Genomic DNA, 20,968 nt, shown 5'->3' on the forward strand with positions numbered 1-20,968 from the left:
TTGATGTCCCTAAAGCAGTGCTTTTTACTCTTGTCTCTGGATGTGATCCTGCAGTCCTTAAACAGGCAAAACTCGCAAAGTTGGAAAGACTGGGCCTGCAGTTCTGAGGACTCCAAGAGTTCCAGCTGATGTTCGTCATCAAAACCGCTCGCAATATTCCACATAGGTGCAAGTCACACAGTCAACAGCAGTTGCCCTTCCAGAGAGAAGGTAATTATACACAGTCTTCTCTTGTGCTCTAAAAGACATGGTTGGATGAACCTCAGCTGGTGTTGGAAATGTAGTTCCAGCTGACTGCAGATATTTTCACAGTCCCTTTTTCCTCATACATATATACAGTGCCTCTCACTTTTTCCTCATACATATATACAGTGCCTCTCACTTTTTCCTCATACATATATACACTGCCTCTCTTTCTTTCTTTTTGTGTTATACAGACACTCCCCTCCAAATCTTCAACAACAAAAAGCCCTTTAAAATAAAAAAAAAATCTGCTTTTTCTTCTTTATTCCATGACTGGGATTCCTGTTCTGTTCCTTTGCTTTATTCTCCTCACCGATTAATTCCATTTATTTCATTTATATTCACCAAGTTCTACAAGTTCCCAGTTACCACACCTATTTCTTAACTTTATATTTCCTGCATTGCTTCCAGGATTTCCCTATTGCGACTGCAAAAGAAATTCTCAGAATGTAATCCTCAGGCTTGCACCACGTATGCATCACTTTAAGTACAGAATCAACCCAAAACCAAATCTCCACACCGACAAACCCTTAAATTTTGAGGGAGTTCAACTCCAGATCCAAACTTTGCAGCTCAGACCTATCTGTATCATTAAAGATCCTTTGGGGGGATGGATTAAGAAGGAAATTATCGTACGACTGAAGTGGCTGCTTCTGAACACTCAGTATCTTCTTTTTTAAAACACTTACATCTCATCCATAATCTGGACTCATCAGCTGCAAAATTCAATATCTGAAGCTAAACCAGCCCGATAAACCATCTGAAGTCACAATAACTCTGTTCTTTTTTTTTTGCCCGCCTTTCATTTAAGAAAGGTCAAACCAATTGGTACCAAATTTAACAGAATAAATGTTGCTCTCCTTAGCCAAGACCTTGTCTGCCAAGATATAAGGAGTGACTGTTTCCAGTTGAGTTATAACCCTTCCCACCCAGAAAAACGGGGCTTATTTAGATTGGAAAATGCTGAAAGACGTTGAAGTTTATCTGTGCTGGTGGGTGTCAGTCTACAATAAAGCACACCTTAGTCGAGCCCATAAAAGTGGCATTTAATTCAGAATCCTGTGCTTAGCTGTGCATCATTAATCTGCCTTCTCTGTATTAATCACACTGAAATACATACTGTTTGCATCTGTTCATACTCCAAAAAGCTGTTTGACAACTGAATGCAGCTGAAAGCTCTTAATTCTTGATTCCTACGTGGCACTTAGCTCAACAAAACTAGACACCGAGAGCCAGCTTTCCTGAACTGAAATTTGCCCAAAATGGAAAATCATTTGGGAAGGATGGGGTATGCTCGAGAGTGTGTTAAACACAGGATTCTACTGGCTTGACAATTATTTAGGAATGGTGTCAATGAAATAAATACCATCATTCAGTATTTAGGAAGCACTGGTTTTCAATAAACAGAGAAATTCGAAATATTCTAAAGAGGCAATAATGAATGGGAGCGTAGTTTAGTTGTAATTGGCCAAATTCATGCCTGTTTTAACTCCTAAAATTCCACAGGCCGACATATCTATGGTGGCACTGGCTCCAGATCATTACAGCTCCATTGACTTTAATATAGCTACGCCAACTTATACCCGCTCAGAATCTGGCCTTGTAGTGTGTAAGTACAGGGGTTTGCGGATACAGCACCTACTGAGAAAACTTAAACGAAGCTAGTGCTGGAAACTGAAGCCTTATCACAAAGCCAGACAGCAACCGCGCAAGCTGCTAGACCCTGGCCTGCCATTGACCTTTACAGGATTCTCAAGGTACCTCCATTCTGTCTGCAGTTACACACAGGGGCATTTGAACATTGTAGACAAGCTAACACTGCACGTTCTGATTCTGCAGTTTTGTTCTGTCCTGTGGTACGTTCCGCTCTCCTCCAGCCTTTCTAACTGACTGCCTCCAGCTCTGCTAAGATTGCACAGAATTGCTACTTCAGCATCCGGCAATTCTTCACTGGAGCAGGATGAAATTTCCTCTCTAGTGCTGGGACACGGGACTGCTTTCTGAAGCACCAGGGAAGAGCACAGTCGGTCAACCCAGGGAAAGGAGCAGAAATAAATGCAAATACTTACGAGCGACGGAAGGATGAATAAGAAGAGAAGGAAAGTTCAGCATTGAAAGTAGGAAGTGTGCTGTGAGAGAAAGGAACTGAGAAATGAGGGTGAAACACAGATCGGAGAGAGGATTCATCATGCATTGTCACCATTGTAACTGATTTCTATAGCTCCTTTCACAAGCCTCAAAGCAGATTGTGCAATTGTAAAATGCCAGGGAGCAATATGACAGAGCCATAGTCATCCTCTACACCAAACTGGGGAAGACACACTTGGGAATTCTTCAGGGGGTGGAAAATATAACCCAGGATGCATATCCTGATGGTTGCTGCAGCCCTGAGGATTCTATGGCTGTTGCTCTGGCCCTGTTCTGCAAGAGGCAATGGATGGGAGAGCCACACAACAGCCCTATCCTTTGCTCCTACTACTCATGCTACTCTCCAGATCTCTCTGGGTGTGAGGTCGCCCCTGTAAACCTGGCTTTTGCAGTGAGCAAGGGGTATCAGTGCCCTGTGTGGGCTCCCCAAATCTCCCCCTGCGAGCCCAACCCCATGCACTCTGGAACCTCATCATCACCACTGCAGGCAAGCCTATAGAGAAGGGGACAACATTTGTGGGGTGACCAGATAGCAACTGTGAAAAAACAGGACAGGGGGTGGGGGGGTAATAGGCGCCTATATAAGAAAAAGTCCCCCAAAACGGGACTGTCGTTTTAAAAACAGGACAGCTGGTCACCCTAATCATTTGCCTCCTTGTGATGTCAGTTTCACTGACAGCTTTACTGTAACTAGAGTTGCAATTTGCATTTTGCAAAGTCTTGGCAGCCTAGGGCTTTCATTCTCTTTCCCTGCAGATAGGTCCCTCGGAGTGGTAACCACGGCAAATATTCAGAGGGGTGACTTCACTTCACCTACTGCTCAAGTGTAGCCAATTTCCAGCCTGGAATGCTGCAGCCTTTAGATTCCCACATGCAGCTGTGCAGAACAGTGACCCTGTTCCACATCAGACATGAGATCACACAACCCCATCTCTGGAGTGGAAAGCTGCACCACTCTACAGACCATTCAGACAACTTCACATTTCTTCAAGTGCTTGGCTTCTTCCTCCGACTATGACTTCCAGTTCCTCTGTCTGGGAACAAAGAGATGGAAAGAGGGCTCAGCAAAGAAAGAAGAGCAATGCTAAAAAAACCCAACAGCTATCAAAATAAACGTACATTCAGATTAGCCCCGTGAACACAAGTTCTCTTACCAAGGCCATTTTCCTTACAAGTCATCTTTTTCCCTGCGTTTTCCTCCCAGGTCAAAAGCTGCTCTAATAAGTGGAAATATTTTCTCCTGGACCCGGTCAAGCCAAGACTGACAAAGATTGTAGTGAGTTATTTCTGCAACTGAAATGTGTGCAGCATGCTAATGGTTGGGTTACCGCTCAGACAAATTTTTACTTTGATGGCAGAGAGCATCTACTTCAGTGCAGCTACTGCTGTTCATTTATATTACAAACAAAACAATTGCCAAGCATTGTTGGAATTCAGCTGCCAGAATAAAGGAAGTGGCTTTCATTCAGTCTCGTCTCCCATCACAAGACAAACTGGTGTTATTCCTTGAACTAGAAATCTCAGAATGCAAAATGACAAAACAATATGAGCCGCTAAGCCACCTCGCCAAGCTACATGCGTGGTCACCTGGTGTTTCATGCATTGTTTTGAACTCACTCAACTTTTTGGGGACTATTTTCAGTCACATGACTATATAGCCTAATAGCCTTAAACATTTGCTAATGGAAACAAGAATCATGATAATGGAAGGGAATAGATACTCATTCAGGGTGAATTAAGAACATCCCTCAAATCTTCACCCATGATCCAGTCTTAACTTCAGTGAATCTCTCTGAATAGAGCAAATGTTAGCATTTGTTCAAAACTTCCAAGCTGGTGCTTTGTTAATTTTCAGTCCACACACCTAAGGTCTGATCCATTGAAAGTGAGTCAGAAGGAGTCTTTCCACTGATGTGAATAGGATTGGCCTGCAACAGAGAAAAATCTCCCTCCATATCAATTGTACCAATAGGACACATAGGATATATATTGCGATTTACTGAGTGTTGCCATGAGACGTTACACAGCAGTATTGCTCAGTAGGCCGAGAATTTTAAGAAATGAAATGTTTGGGAGGCAAATCCTGTCCCCAATACAAAGCTCAAATAGCCCGTGTACTGAGGGAATACCTGAGGATGAGATGGAAGGAATCCTCCCCTAGGCTCTGCTCCAGCAGCCCCACATGGAAGGATGGAACCCCTGATACTGCCTTACCACTCTTCCCTTTGGCCTGCCTTCAAACTCGGCCTCCATGGCAGCACAAAGGGAAGCCCAAGAGCACAGGCCTGCAGCAGGCAGCTTTGATCCCTCCTACCCCTTCATTGGGTGGGGCTATCCTGCAGCTGACAGCAGGAATGAATTAGTTCCGAGGGTCCTCTGCCTTTGTGGAATGGAGAGGTGAGTGGGCAGAATGTGACCCACTGTAAACACTGGTACACTGTTGATTCGTGCCAGCTCTTGCTATTGGATGATGGAGGGCACTATTCAGATTAGCAAATGGAGGCTCAGAAACCATCAGCTCCATGTAAATATAGTCAATTCTTCTTAAATAGACACTGCTTTAGCACCGTTTTCTTGTAGAGTTGTAGCACGCTAAATATTTTGGGCATATTGGTTTATGTTCCAGTTCCCAAAGAAGCATTAATTCATTTTGTCCCCAGCACCAGCAACTTTAATCGGGCATGCAGCTGTTTAAGATTAAGCAATTATCTGATGAACCTTTGGAGAAAATGAATTTTAGATGAAGCATGTACACATTTTTATTATGCATACATTTCTGCTCATCAGTTTTCTCTTCCTTTTGGTCAGTCTCTTATGTGGAAGCGACGAACAAAAATCTGCATATTTCATTCCTTGAAAAAAACATTTCCACTGACATAGTCTTAATGCCACCTTTCCGCTTACTCGTCAGTGCATCTTCAAAAGCTTGCTGATCAAATACTTTCCACCAGGGACTTAATTCTGTGTGGAAATAACAGGTCACCCCCAAAAAGAGATACAGAAAGCCAGATTTTTGGCCGGTTTAAACTAGAGAAGTTCAATTGATTTCAGTTTATACTAGCTGAGGATTTGGTCCAGAGATTTAATGTATAAGGATATTCTAAAATGTTCACAGAATCATAGAATATCAGGGTTGGAAGGGACCTCAGGAGGTCATCTAGTCCAACCCCCTGCTCAAAGCAGGGCCAATCCCCAATTTTTGCCCCAGATCCCAAATGGCCCCCTCAAGGATTGAACTCAAAACCCTGGGTTTAGCAGGCCAATGCTCAAACCACTGAGCTATTCCATCCCCACATAGGAGGATCAATCCCCAATTTTTGCTCCAGATCCCTAAATGACCCCTCAAGGACTGAACTCACAACTCTGGGTTTAGCAGACCAATGCTCAAACCACTGAGCTATCCCTCCCCCCTTACTTTGTTTGTTGTTTTGTTTTGAAAAAAAAAAAAAAAGGCGTGAGACCTCTCAGACAGCAAAAACTGGTCACTGGCAAAAAGTTGACAACTAAAAATTCCTTATGTTAAATTCAGCCTCCTGAAGAACAGTATTTTTTAAAAGGCAGCATGACTTGAGCCCCTGAGTCACAGATTAAATTGCCCAGGAATGAATTTTTCAAAAGAAAATCGGTGTCAGTACTTTGAATGCGTAAAGTCAAGCACTGCAGCTACTTCAGAATCAGTATGCTCCGCAGTGGATGTAGCACGGGTCCAGTCTCATTAAAGCCTTATCAAGCAGACAGATTTGAGTGTGGGGATTTCTTCTTCTTGGAAGTGAACTTAGGCCCTGGGAAAGGTGTCAGGCTCTGATAGTTTGAGGGCGAGGCCCTCTATTTTTCCAGACATACAGGAGGGTGCATCGGTAGTGCAAACTTCCCACAAAATGCCTGATCCTCCTAAGGACGTATCTATTTCTGGGTGTGAGATGGTAATTTAGGTCTGCCCTCACAATTGCACCAATTCATCCAAACTGGTTTCTAAATCAGAATACAAATCCCTTGTGTGGCTACTCCAAAATGGGTTTAAGAGTAGCTCAAATTGATTTCGCTTAATTTGACTCAGAGGCCTGCAATCCGCAAGAAACTAAGTCCCCAACCCCCTGTATCCTCAAACAACCACAAGGAATGATTTTCCATCAGTGTTCCACTCCTCATCTCTACCCGAGCAGCCGGCATGGCATACTCAGCTGTGCTCTGGACCCCCGCTCCAAAGGGGTTTCAGAGTTCACTGCAGGAGTTAATGCTGCTCGAGGAACAATAGCATTAACTTTATGCAGCTTTTTCTGTGTAGGTTCCATACATCTCCCAGAGGAACATGCCTCTTGGTACAACTCCTCCAGATGCCTCTGTCTTTGGCCATGCTGTGGTCTTCTCCATAATCTGTTCTTTAGAAAAGTGGGGCGGGGGGGTGGACCACCCATTTAGCTGCCTACCCTATCCACGCTGCTGCCACCGTTAGTCTGTGGGTTTACTCCCCTTTTTGCCCCACAGTATAGGGAAGCATAGGGGATTATACTGATGAATGCAGGGTTGTTGTGGCTGTGTTGGTCCCCAGATATTAGAGAGACAAGGTGGGTGAGGTAATATATTTGATGGGACCAACTTCTGCTGGTGAGAGAGACAAGCTTTTGAAAAAAGCTCTTGTTCAGATCTGGTAAATGTACTCAGAGGGTCAGAGCTAAATACAAGGTGGAACAGATTGTTTAGTTAACACGTATTTCAAGGGACCATTGAAAGCAAAGTGGCTAATTAAAGGGACCTTGATTGGTCCCTTTAAATACATGTTAATTAAACAATCTGTTCCACCTTGTATTTAGCTGTGACACTCTGAGTACATTTACCAGACCTGAAGAAGAGCTGTGTGTATACCAGGGGTTCTCAAACTGGGGTCGGGACCCCTCAGGGGGTCATGAGGTTATTATGTGGGGGTTGCAAGCTGTCAGCCTCCACCCCAAACCCCGCTTTGCCTCCAGCATTTATAATGGTGTTAAATATATAAAAAAGTGTTTTTAATTTATCGGGGTTGCACTCAGAAGCTTGCTGTGTGAAAGGAAAAGTTTGAGAACCACTGGTGTATACCAGCATATATAAATCAATTCACCTTTCACTGAAATAGAAACCCTTTGGGATGCAGCCACACCCATTGACACTGCACTACCCAAGCAGTGCAGAGGCTCAGACCTGTCTTTGCATCTGATTTCACCACTTGGGCCCATTGCCAGCTCTAACAAAATAATCCACCTCTGCCTTTACAAACCTGCCAAGTCCTGGGTTTGGAAATCAGTGTTTCATCTGCACAAGTTAATGACATCCCAAAGCCTTTAAATAAGTTTAGAGAGTGCAAGAAAAATCATTGGTTGCTGCAGTAAGTAGACAGACCCATTCATTCAGTGCCTGGCGTGTGAGTGGAGCTGAAAATCATTCACTAGTAACAATAATACGATTGGGCCAAAACCTGAAATCCGTCTTCATTCTCACTCCTTACTCAGGCCAAGCACCGCAGAAATCAATAGACAGTTTGCCTAAGCAAGGCCCAAGGAAAAAGGAATTGGGGACTTTAGGATTTGATCCATTAACTATACCTAGCGCCCAGAGTACAGCAGCTTAACAACTTCAGATTAAAGTACAAACAATTCATCTTCAGGTTTGGGGTTTTTAAAAAAAGGCTGCCCTCTGGATATCAGGAAAAGAATCCAGGGCAGTATTCAGCAATGCTAAGGGGTAACCTTGAGTCTTGACCAACAATGCCCTGGCTGATTCATAGTACCCGGGGATACCCAAGGGTATGTAGATTATTTCTGTGAGTAGAGCAGTTGACTCATTTGCCTGCAGGGTCACATCAGTGTCTGCAGCAACTCGTTGCTTTGTAAAGGGATTTTGGAATATTTTGAGTATGCTGCATGAAATCAAATTCTATTCTATTTGTCAGGGGTGCCACTGCCCTCTACCGGATTGCTGCTTCCCTACTGTTTAATAATTCTTTCTCTTTGCAGGGCTACAAGAATTGTTGCTGGAATTAACTGCCCTGGATACCTGTGTTTTGGAGCTGATATTTCTGAGTTCAAATCCAGTTCCCTTCCTCTGTGTCTGTACGTAGATACAGTGTGAGAGAGGTACACGGCTTGCTACCTGAGCACCTTAATGTTTGCATTTGTACAAGAGCCCCAGATCTTGGTCTATAAAGCTTAACACCTAAGGGCCCAGCCCTGCAAACTTTACTGTAGCAAGTAATCCTAACTCACACAAGGAACCTCCATGACTTCCCATTGACGTTAATAGGACTGCTTCTTTGATTATTTGAATGAATAAGATTGCAGGGTCAGGCACTGCATTAATTGTCTTGTGGAAAACACTGCATTTTAGAGAATTAGTCTTTTCCTGTTAAGACTGTCATGGTATAAAGGTGTTATGATTCCAAAATGTTATGATTATTTATTTGTATGACTGTAGCACTAAGAGCCCCATTTGTGGACTAGTTCCCTACTGTGCCAGGCGCTGTACAAATGCAGAATGAAAAGCAGTCCCTGTCCTGAAGGGCTAACAATCTATGTATCAGACAAGTGACAACGGATGGATAAAACACAGATAGTCCGGGAAATACAAGGAAACAATGAGACAATATTTGTCAGCATGACAGGCCCTAGTCTCAGCCTACCAGTGGTATAACCGTCATCAAGTTTTTGTAAATATCACCGCAAAGGGGAGTTTTGAGTTGGGTTTTGGAGGAGGAGGATGACATGTAATCAAACCCTATCTAGACATGAGTACAGTTGTGTTTTAGGAACCAGCTCATGCCATGACTCATCTGACCTGAGCACAATGAATAGGACTGACTTAGGTCTATACACAGCAGTTCTCTTCTTTTCGCAACCAAGCCATGTGTCAGCTGAGTTTCCCTATTCTGGGACCTGATCGAAAGTCCATTAAAGACAACGGAAAAACTCGCATGATCAAGCCCCTGGTGCCTTACGGTGCATGTAGCAGCATATCCTGGGAGAAACTGGGCATCTATCCCATTCTGACCCAGCAGGGGATAGGGTAACTAGCAAATGTGAGCAATGTATTCTGGATGTCCTGCCACAGACAGAGTAGGAAGAAAAGAAGACAGGCCAACTCCCCAATACAGGCCTATGTAGTGGTCCCATTTACATAGCAACATAACAACACTGAGACTTAGTTACAGGAAAGCAATCACATACCAGACTATGCCACATGGTTAGCTACTACAATAGCGTGGATGCACAGGGTGAAATCTTGGCCACAGTTAAGCCAATGGCAAAACTCCCCCCAAATGCCAGAATTTAACCCACAGTCAGAGTCAGCCATGTCACTAATTGCTTAAAAGCTTGGTCAAAAGTGAAAGCATAGACAGGCAAAAACCTCACAAGAACACTGCAAACCTAGCTTTCATATTCATTCATAAATAGCTTTCTCTGGACACTATCAATATTTATGATTGCATTTCTGTAAAAAAATGTACTGAGCATTAAAAACAAACAGCCTAATGCCTCCAGTGTCCCCAAAAGCTGTTAAATAGCCCCCACTGCTCAAAAATATAATGTGGATGATGCTTTGATATTTGCACCAGCCTTACCAAAATCTCTTCTAGCTCTTCAATCATTTGCTCTTTATCAAAATATCATCTGTAAAAGCTTCTCACCCTATGGAAAGGACTTCTTGATCTCACGTATTCTCCCTGTTGTGTGTCTTTTTCCAGCTTTCCTTCTTGGTTTCCATTATAATAATGAAAAAACTACAAAGCATGATCACAGAGCAGTAAACTTTCTTCAGACTCTCCAAGTTTGTAGAAGAGCTTTTTCACTGTACTTATTCTAGTTTAAAGTCTAGTGATCGGTTAGCATAGTATTCTATGGACTATTTTTTCCTCCAACTGCAAATCAGGAATGTGTGTTTGTTTGTTGGTTTATTTTTAATTCCTCCAGCATTTGTGTTTGATGCAAGAGTAATTAAAAGTCTGGAGGCAGGTTAGGAAAATAACAACTCAGCTTAATAAAATGAGCTTCACCGAGTAGAGAGGAAGTACTGAGAGCTTCTCCAGAAATCTTCCCAGGGGACATTGTGGGGAGGGATAGCTCAGCGGTTTGAGCATTGGCCTGCTAAACCCAGGGCTGTGAGCTCAATCCTTGAGGGGGCTGTTTACGGATCTGGGGCAAAAATTGGGGATTGGTCCTGCTTTGAGCAGGGGGTTGGACAAGATGACCTCCTGAGATCCCTTCTAACCATGACATTCTATGATATGGAGTGACAACTCATTTCCCAATGAAACACCACATTAAACAGCATTATATTGTCATTTTCTGGGTGTCACACACATCACATATGTTTGCACAAATCTATTTTTATGCCAAAAATTATAGAACGGCAAAAAAATTGCTTATTTGAAAATGCACTGAGCAGCTGATTGTCTACATGCGGGGGAGTGATTTCTGTAATGAACTCTGAAGTGCATTCCTGTTTTGTCTGATTTAATTGAAGCAAGGGTTTGTTTTTCAGGGTAAAGCAGCAAGGGGCATTTTTATTTACTGATTGCTAATTCTTCAGGGCCATAGAGGTATAACAAGAGACAACTCTTCAGTCATCCTCTGTCTCTCCCCTTCGTCTAATCGCCAGCTCTTTTCCCATCCCATAAGCTTGCTGCTTATTCATATTCTTACCAGACAAAATTCACACATGTTTGTTTGAGTATATATCTCCTGATCTTGAAAAAATCTCTCAGTTCCACCAAAACAAGGATTGCCATGTAGTAACTATACCACAGAAAAAACTGCCAACATACCCTGGACTCTGGGCTTCTCTGAGAGAAGAGATGTTACAGGCATGCCATTGCTGTCTGTTTGCTGTGCTTCCCAGCTCCATATCTGTGAGCAAGCAGGGGGATGTCACTGCGCAAGAGCCATGCCCTCTCAAAGCATGCTGAGGGGAAGGACAATGTGCTTGGATCTTGCTCAAAGTTAGTCGCTGAAATGTGAGTCTTCCTGACTTCTGTATAATTGGTTTGGTAAAGGAATGAAATCACTCCTCATTGGCTGACTTGGTTACTAGGGTGGTAGACAACCACACATGCCATAAATACGCCTGCAAAGGTTTGAGAATCTAGACAGTTTGGAGATAATTGAAAAACTCTGTGGCGAAATTCGTGTCTTCAAATGGAAACACCATCCGTCCTCATTCTCATTTGCGCACAGAAAATGCCTAGGCCCATAGATTTTCAGCTGAAGCATCCGTTGCATACCAGGCTCCCCTCCTGCCCCAGAAGTTCTGTAATCCTTGGGAGACCCGTTTCAGACCAGAAGCTTGAAATCTTTGATCAGAGTGTCTTCTGGCTCCCAGTCCATACAGAAGTTGGAAAGTTGAGGGCCTAGCACAAGAAGCACACAGTATTCTAGCTTGGGTTACCCCTTCCCTTACCTCCTTTAAAGGTTTTCACAGAGGGATCCTGAGAAAGCAGAACTTCTGGAAGTGGGACACTTACTCTTCCTCATCTCCTAGAGGGCTCTGTCTCCTCGCACCACTTCTTTATCCCCACACTCTGACTCTAGTTATGGAAAGGTCTACAAATGCCCTGGGTAGGCTTGTCTGATTTACTAGTAATGCCCAAACAGAAATAATCATCTCTCTCTTTCACACAGCACAGGATAGGGGACCTGCGTGTCTAAAAGGATGTGAAACCTGGCTACAGAAAGCTATTTACAATGTCTCTTTCAAACCACAAGCTCACATGAAGCCTTGGGTACCTGCTGCTCATGTCTGCCTTCATCTCCAGTCAGTCCAGACCAGCAGGCTGCCTACAGTCCAATTGGGGCCACCCGTTTGTATCCATGCAGATGTGCTTTTATAGACAAAGTTCACTAGAAACTGGAGGGAGGGGGAGAAACAACAACACACGGTTATTAGTCTTTTAAAGGATTCAGAAGCTGTCTGGCTTGTGGCCTCAGTCATTTACTAGAGTTGGCTCCTTTGCAGAATGATAGCGTGATACACTTCTAATACAATTTTAGTAGCAAAATTCAATTTAAAAAGCATTCCTGGTCATAAAAAACATTTGCAAAATTCAATAGGCAAATAGTGGCACGGAGCCACCAATACTCAGCGTGGACCAAAAACCGTACCATTAAATTGACATTACTTCCCTAAAGAACGGCTCATGCTGCAAGGACACTTGGACTGAAGTCAGGAAAGAGAACTAACAAGAGGCAAGCCAATGCATACATACAGCTTGTCACCAGCTCAGAAGGTCACTGCAGAGATAAAAGCATTTGTTTCAGAGTTTGAGGTAAAGAATAAACTTCTTCTTTGAAGGGATTCTGCAAATCGCCTTTCCAAAATGTCTGTCATAAATCGGAGGACTACAGATATACGTGTGAGTGGTGCATAATAGCTGGGCTCAAGCATGTAGCAATTAGACAAGGCCATTACCAGCCATCACAGTGGTTTGGGGGCAGCTTCAGAATCAGAGACCACTTTCCTGGGTCCTCTCCAGATGGCCATTATGACATTTCTAGTTGGGAACCTGGCCTCCACATCCTTGAAAGAGATCCACAGGCTAGTTCTCTGGCATGTCTAGCCGTGTGCCCAGCTGTCAAATGGCATTTTGCCCTCTCACCAAGTGGTGTCCCAGGGTAACTCTGATAACTGAGAGTAGGTTTAGAACACAGATTGCTAGATGAGAGCCGAGATTCCAGGAGAGCCCCAAGTGTGTCCAGTTAGGACAACAGGTTTTGTTAGCAGAGATTTGATCTGCTGACATTTTGCCAACAGCAAGATCCTTTCTCCCAAATCCCCAATGGGACTGGACCAATGCAGAGAACTTGTGAACCCCAAGAAAACTTCAACTTTCATCTTGAATGGAAACGTTTCTCAGTTGTGGATTTTTACAAATGTAACGTGTGATCTTGTGCAACACAGTGTTGCAAATAGGATAGAGGGCCCGATTCTTCCTTACACAAAGTGCCAGAGCAGTGTCAAGAGACCTGAGTGAAAATGGCTCAGAAAGTTGAAATTTTAAAGGCAAGAACTAGGCTGTTAATGTCCTTACTCCTGTCTCGCTGAAGTACCAGGATGTGACATATCTGTGAGGTGGCTAGGATGGAAATTTAATCCACAAGGTTAGGCTGGAATTCACCCAGGGATAAGAATTATTATTTGTAAATACCATCCAAGATTCCTGCACTTGGCCGAACTTTCATCCACCAGTGACTTGTCCATGACATAGGTGCTTTTTAATGGCATTATAAAGAAATACTGTGTGCGCAAGAATAATTATCCTTATGTCAAATGGGGGCTGGGAGCAAAGGATTCTCCATAGGAACTGGACATACACTAAAAGTTAAGCCAATAGTGTCGCAATTCCAATCCGTGGGCCATTCAGAGGTTTTCTGGAGACATGCTGCTTTTGCTCAGGGAGGCAGAATCCTTTCCCCAGCTCTCTGGGGTGCAGGGGTTATATGCACAGTGCAGCATGCTCCTTCACCTCACCCAGCCAGCCCGTTCCATGCGTTGATCGGTGTGTGCGCGTGTGCTTGGGGAGATGTCCATGGTTCTGTATCCTCCCTGCCCCACTTGGGATGATTTGAATGGCTGGGGCAGACAGAGGGGTGCAGCTGATCCAGGCACAGGATCCAAAATAAGGAGCAAGGCTCTTTGCCCAATCCACCAACCCTGCAACATACTTGTCCAAGGGCAAGGGCCAACTGGCCCTATATAATGTATAATAGGCAGGATTCGTAGTCCTGCTTTTATAGTTGCCTGACTCTTTCTATTATAAGATCCTGTATTCAGGTGCTTAGAATTTTGCCAAGTTTTTAACTGTTTGGGCTGACATTTTTCATGCTGGATGTCTGCCATAGGCAGGCATGGGGCTAAACCCCTCCTCTGGGGAAGTTTTGGGCCTTTTGGGGGGTGGGGCTAAGCCCCCCCCAACCCTTCACGTAGAGGCAGGGCCCCATTGGGAACAGAGCTAACCCCTACCCCCCACCGCCGCCCTGTCCATGGGAAAGCAGTTCCCTCTTCTGGGGTGGAGCTAATCTCTCACCCCTTCTATGGGAGGCTGCCACCCCTTTAACCCTGTGGTGTCTTTAAAAATCAGTTCAATCTAATCTGGGTTTACAAACACTAAAAATCATATGTATTGTTTTGCATGGTAGCACTATCCAGATAAGGTTTCGGCTGAAGGAGAAATGTGAAGTTAAGAAGAATAGTGCGATAAAATGACTCATAATCCCTAAAATAAAGTCAAATGTAGCCTAAAAATGACATTGACATTTCAGTGAGTTATTAATATATGGGCACGTTGAAAAGATCAGAGCCGAGTTAAGGTTATGTGGGTGCCTTCACTGGGCATTTCCACACTTCAATATGTTTGGATTTCTTTTAAATGTAACCTTGACTGTGAATATCCTGGATTTATAACACCTGAGTTTGAGACAATTCCAACATCCCTGTAAAATAATTTACCCTAAATTACTCAACCGTAGCTCCATTTTAACATCCATTATGTCTGGGAACATATTACTATATTATATATCTGCTTGACCTTCAGGGTGCTTTGCAAAGTACATCTCTTTAAACAGGCTGCTGAGGAAGCAAATATTGTTTGGGGCATGGTTAGGGAAAGTGAGGGATTTGATTTATTTTTGTCCTGTTTGGCTCTTTAGCTTCATATGTTATGGGGCTGCTGTTTCTTCTGTTTTCATTGGTTATATTTTAAACCATGTATCGCAGGCGCCTAGCCCGACAGGCTCCTCTTGTTATTCTATACATCTAAGTATTGCCTGATTTTGAGGGCACTGTAGCAGTACTGTGTTACCCAAGGCATTTAGGGCTTGAACCTGCACCACTGATCTCAATGGGAGCAGGAGCAAAGCCTTTATTGTGCTTATGATACGTCTGAAGCCACAGCTATCATTTCAGTGGCCGATAAAGTAAACACGACTCAAGGATACCTGCAGATTCTTTATTTGCCAAATGCCCTACAGAGGCAAGATGAGGTTTGCCTGGATGTGCCATGATAGAAACAGGCCCACGCCACCCAGAGCTCAGTGGCCCTCAGCTGTGCTCATTGTTTTTGATCTACTGCTGCTGCGGGTGCCCGTTACTGCTTCCTTTGTCTCTTTTGCACATGGAGGTGAATTTGGAGCTATTCTGAGAAGGCACATGTTTCGCCGCCTACCCTGCCTCTGCACAATACTGGGAACTGATGCCAGGGGTGTGTGCAGATCCCGTCCTCCTCCTTTATTTAAGCAGAACTTCCTGCTAGAACACTGAGCTTGGAGGACTGCAGGCTGGATGCCATTTGTGGGAAGACTGACTTACAGAGCTAGTATGCCACAATCTGCCTGACTGGTGAATGTGCTGCAGCAGTAGTAAAGGACTGTAGTTGAGATGGGGGAGTGTCAGTAAAACCAGCCCAAGCCAGTGTTAAAAAAATCAGTCCAGGGGAAAGAAAAACGCATTCAGAGTACAAGTGATACCGAAAGATAGAGACTTTGATGCATTTGTTTAATAAGCAGCAAAAATGAGTAATTCCAATTAACAAAGCTCTCCCTTCATCTGCTAGGTGCACATGAAAGACAACTTTAGAATGATGACTTTTATGGCATCTGTCAATATTTTCATTTTAGCTTAACAGGGGATTTAAATTATTATTGAGTCCTGCTTTGTGAAGAGAGCAAATGTGCAAAAATTTGATTATATTGAACCTCTCACTAGATAAACAGAATACTAGCCCCAGTGGACTAATTCCATTAAGAATTGAACTATCCATCTTGAAGTTGCTCATGAATACAAAGAGCCTTTGCTAGCATTACTGGGCTTGCAAAAGAACTTGTATATTTGTGTGTCAGATAATAAAAGCGGGCTTTATTTAGAGAGATATTAAAAAAGTTGTAATAATCTATTTAAAAACTTCATTGTTATTCTGAATATGTTGCTTTCCCTTATTTGATCATCTTTCTTTCTTACATTCATCTATTATCTTGAAAATGTTTTTGCTCTGAGCCTTGCATGGGTATTTTTCTTCGTAATCTTATGATCTGCAAGATTGCAACAGAGTGTCAGATGGAGAATTTCAATTCTGTCAGTGCAAGGGTCTGTTTCATGGAGACAAAACTTGCCCTAAAGAAATTGTGATCTACTTACCTGCTTTTTAATTCTACCCAATATTTTCATATAATTATTTTTTATCTTATACCCTTTATCTAAATAACATTTTACTGCTGAGGTTTTGGGATCAGTTGGGAAGGCCTGTTCAATTATTATGTTAATTAGGACTTGCTCAGTGTCATCATAAGGTGATTGTTTTATTTTTGTTATGTGAGCTGGAAGGATAATTAATGACTGTGTTGAAGATCTTGAGGGGTAAAGAACCAACACTTCTTTTTTGAGAGATCTGTGTTGGAAGAGATATATTTAAAATGGCTGCTCTTACAGAGGGAGTTGCCTGTTGATTAGATATGCCTGGACCTGGAAAATGCATCACTGAGTTTGTTTCCATATGAGAAGAAAATGTTCATACAAAGCAAACATAACATGGCCAACTCATCAGCTGGTATATATCAGCAAAGCTCCATTGAGGACTGATACCATGTTTGGCCCCACAGTACATGGGGAGATGAGATGCTCCCCAGATGATAGGAATGATAACTTCAAAAGATGAATGGGACTATAATCTATAGAGCAGTGGTCGTCAACAGGGAACGAGACCAGGAGATGACAGTAAGAGAGAGAGGTTCCCAGAGGTGAGGTTCCCAGAGTCTACTTGGATGTGGTTTCAGTTAGTGCATGCCACACTCTTTGTCCAGATGTGGTTGTATTTACCTGTCTTTCATGCTATGATTTTTCTCTCCTTCTGTCTAATCACCCGTGGTTAAAATAGTCTGGAGCCGCTAGTTATAGTATCAGTTGTGGACAATTGCTGACTAGTGCACTCATGCTAAGAGCCAGACCCCAGTGGCTCAGTAGGTGGGCTGGACACTCAGGAGATGCCTGCGGGAGGTTATGTTTGTTTCAGATACAAAGCTGCGGGCTGGCTCCTACTAAAGATAAGGATTAGCCATCAAGTGGACAGGAATGTGGCACAAATACATCTGAATCAAAGAGGAAATCAGATTTAGCCACCAAGTTCACACATACATATTCCCGTTGTTCCATGAACTCTGCTGGCAAACATGTTGATGTAGCTGTTTCTCCCTGCAGTTTCTAGCCCCCCCCACCCGGCGGATAGTCTGCAGAAATGTTTCTGGAAGCCCTGCTCTCCTGGTGAAATCAAGCAGAAAAGCTGATTTCTGGCCAGACTAAGATACCACACAGACTGATCCTCACTCATTTAAACGCAAATTTACAAAGCCAGGCCCCTACAGCTTACGCATGCATGCACCCATCTCACAAAATGCAACCCCGCTATACATAAGGTAGAGTTGGGACACCAAGAATGAAACTGCATCAGTCCTGCGGCTAAACTGAAGGGGTCATCAAGAGGAGACAACTCCCTCATCCACCAAGTAGCTGAATTTCTACCATCTATCTCTGTAGCTGCTACTTCTCTGCTGATAGTTCCGCTAATCCCTGACTCTGGAGGGAAAGACCAGGAATGTGTCTGTCCCTCAAATGGAGGGAAGAAAGGCATGCTCACTGCAATTCAGGTAGTCCAATCCCAGGGCAGGAGAGAGAGACAAGATCCAGAGTACAATAATACATTTAGTTGCAGTATATTCTTCAGTCATTAGATGTCTCGGTGTGCCATATAGAATTTCAGCCAGGGTGTGGGCCGTAGTGAACAAGGAAGATAAAGCTAGAACTCAAGCAATGTTGAAGGCTGCTTGTTTGTCTGCAGTTGTAGCTGGGTTTTGTTTAATCAATGCCTCCTGTTTTAGAAGGACTGTGACTTCAGATATCACAATGCAAATTGATGTATGGAGAAGTCTATCCCCCAGGAGCTGAGTTAGGATTTTTGGCTATCTACTTATCTAGAGAGTTTCAGGAGTCACTCTGTTTAGTTTGGTAGATATGTAATATTATTTTTGTAATTAAAATTCAGAAATGGTAGGAATTAAAAGTAAAGATGCCTATTCTTCATTCAGTGGATCCCATAAGTGTGAGCTGCTCCTCTACCATGGGAGCAAATACCCCAAAGCACCTAAAGCAGAAATTTTGGAGAACTCACCATGATCTGAAGAGCAATCAAAGAATCATAGAAATGTATGCCTGGAAGGAATTTCAAGAGAGCATGTAGGACATCTGCCCACACTGAGGCAGAACCAAGTATACCTTGACCATCACTGTTGGTGAGCGAGACAAGCTCTCGAACCACACAGAGCTCCTATTCAGGTTCAGACACGTGTCCCTCTCTCCAACAGAAGTTGGTCCAGTAAAAGATATTACCTCACCCACCTTCTCTGTCTAATACCCTGGGATGGACACTGCTACTACTCCGCCACATAGACCATCGCCGAGAGGTGTTTGTCAAACCTGTTCTTAAAAATTTCCAGTGCTGGGGATTTCACAACCTTCCTTGGAAGCCTATTCCAGGGGTTAACTATCCTTATAGTTGGAAAGTTTTTTTTCCTCGTGTCTAACCTACATCTCCCTCATGGCAGTTAAGCTGATTACTTCTTGTCCTACCTCCAGTGGACATGGAGAAGAATTGATCATTGTCTTCTTTATAACAGCCCTTACATATTTGAAGACTGCTATCATGTCCCTTCTCATTAAATAGCATGTGGATTTGTTGCCATTTCTTACACAAATGACCATTAAACAGTTTTCTTTTCATGTTTAAAGTTAGCTATCTGTTCTGCTGCTGTTCTCACATATAGAAAGCATTTATTCTGTAATGCAGAAAAGTAAATTATGGTGCCTCTTCAAAATTTGGAGAGATGTCTACTTGGCAGCATCTATAACTGCACAAGTTACATTAGTGGTTTTGGGATTTAAACAAAAGTCCCTTCTTTAATTGAAAGATATATTCTTTCTTAGACTGTACTCCCAACATTCTGGAGAAGGCACAGCTAAGATCCCTGTGGATTTTATAAACTCAGTATAAAACAAATTTCTCTAAATAATTCTTTAGTGAGCTTATTTTTTTTATTCTCAAAAGACCTTTATCTACTTGAATTAAAGTGTCTAAATTAATGGCAAATGTAACAGAGTGAAAGCCAGAAACAAACTCCACATCAGCTGTGGCAATTGTGTCCTTAGCTCTGGAACAAACTTAGAGGAAAGGAACGAACTTAGAGAAGAGGGAGGTTTTTTGGTTTTTATTTAAATGGTCTTAATGAAAGATGCAGGACAGGCAGTCTTTGTTACCTTTTTGTGGGTGCAAATGCTCAGAATTGGACCTGCAAGTCACATGAGTGGGCAAAATGCATCTCTAGCTTGCACCCTCACAAAAAAAGCAGCAGCACCATCTGAAAATTTACTCCCATTTTTTCATGTTATACTATTAGTGTATATATGAAGTTAAAATAATTTTAAGGAATGGAACCCTGGGCTTAAAATTCCTTGTTAGAGAAAGTAACATCACCTCCTTAAATGGTGGCAGATCTGATATCCCAACAAATGATCAATGAGAGAAGAATTGCTGGAAATTACTTGATTGTATTGCGCTGTCCTGTTTGCACAGGTTATCTATCCCCCTTCCTCTCCTCACGCACACATTGTGTGATCAAAAAGCACCACTGAAAATGGCAAAATAGTGTCTACATTACCAGGTCTACAAACCCACGCCTCGTATTTTCAAAATCTAATTTCTTTTTGTAATTGTATGCCGTGATCCAGTACCGCTGGTAATGCATTATTTTAGCCAGGTACCTTTGTTAACAAATATTGTGCGATTGTTGTCAGCGTGGGGTGTTCCCAGATATGGCTGGTAAATTCATGTCTTGAGTCATTTTAAGTCAGGGAACAAGCAGTATGCTAACAAAGCTGGGGAAAGCCATGTTTCTGTGTTCATGTGAATTCAAGCCAGGTTGTTATACTAAAAAGTGATGTGCTCTTTCATGTGATGTGATAGTGATGTGTTTTTAAAGTCACCCTGAGAAGGAGTTTGCCATTTGTTAAACAATGGCTTTTTGATGCTGATAAAAATGCACATTCTATCCTCCGATACGGCCCACTGTACCTGTGGGAGACCCGCGGTTCTGTCTAAAACAATTGATTCAACGATGTAAGTAAACTAGGTTTCTGTGAGGTGGGGAGAGGGGTTTTCATTTTAGTTTAAACCGCTCCCTGTTGAGTACTCCCACCAGGTGGAGTGTGCTTTCTAAAGTCATTAATGTGGATCAAAGGATAATTAGGCCTTGTCAAGCCGGAAGGGGGGTTTGATTAATCTAACTGTACAGCTTCCTTTTATCTCATAATATTAACTGCCTGTCGATTCAGCCCGGCGTGCTCAGGTTTTAAGAGACCGCTTTCACATCTCCCTTCTCACGAGAAGCATCCACAAGACATGGAGGCAAAACCGAATCCTGCCATCCTTTTCTTTCTTGCCTTTGCCAGAGAAGGACTGAGGAACTCCCCTAGATCTAGTGGAGCGCTGGCAGGGCTGCAGAAGGTCACTGAACATGCT

Source organism: Caretta caretta, chromosome 15, assembly GCF_965140235.1.
Source record: "Caretta caretta isolate rCarCar2 chromosome 15, rCarCar1.hap1, whole genome shotgun sequence".
NCBI classification, from domain to species: Eukaryota; Metazoa; Chordata; order Testudines; family Cheloniidae; genus Caretta; species Caretta caretta.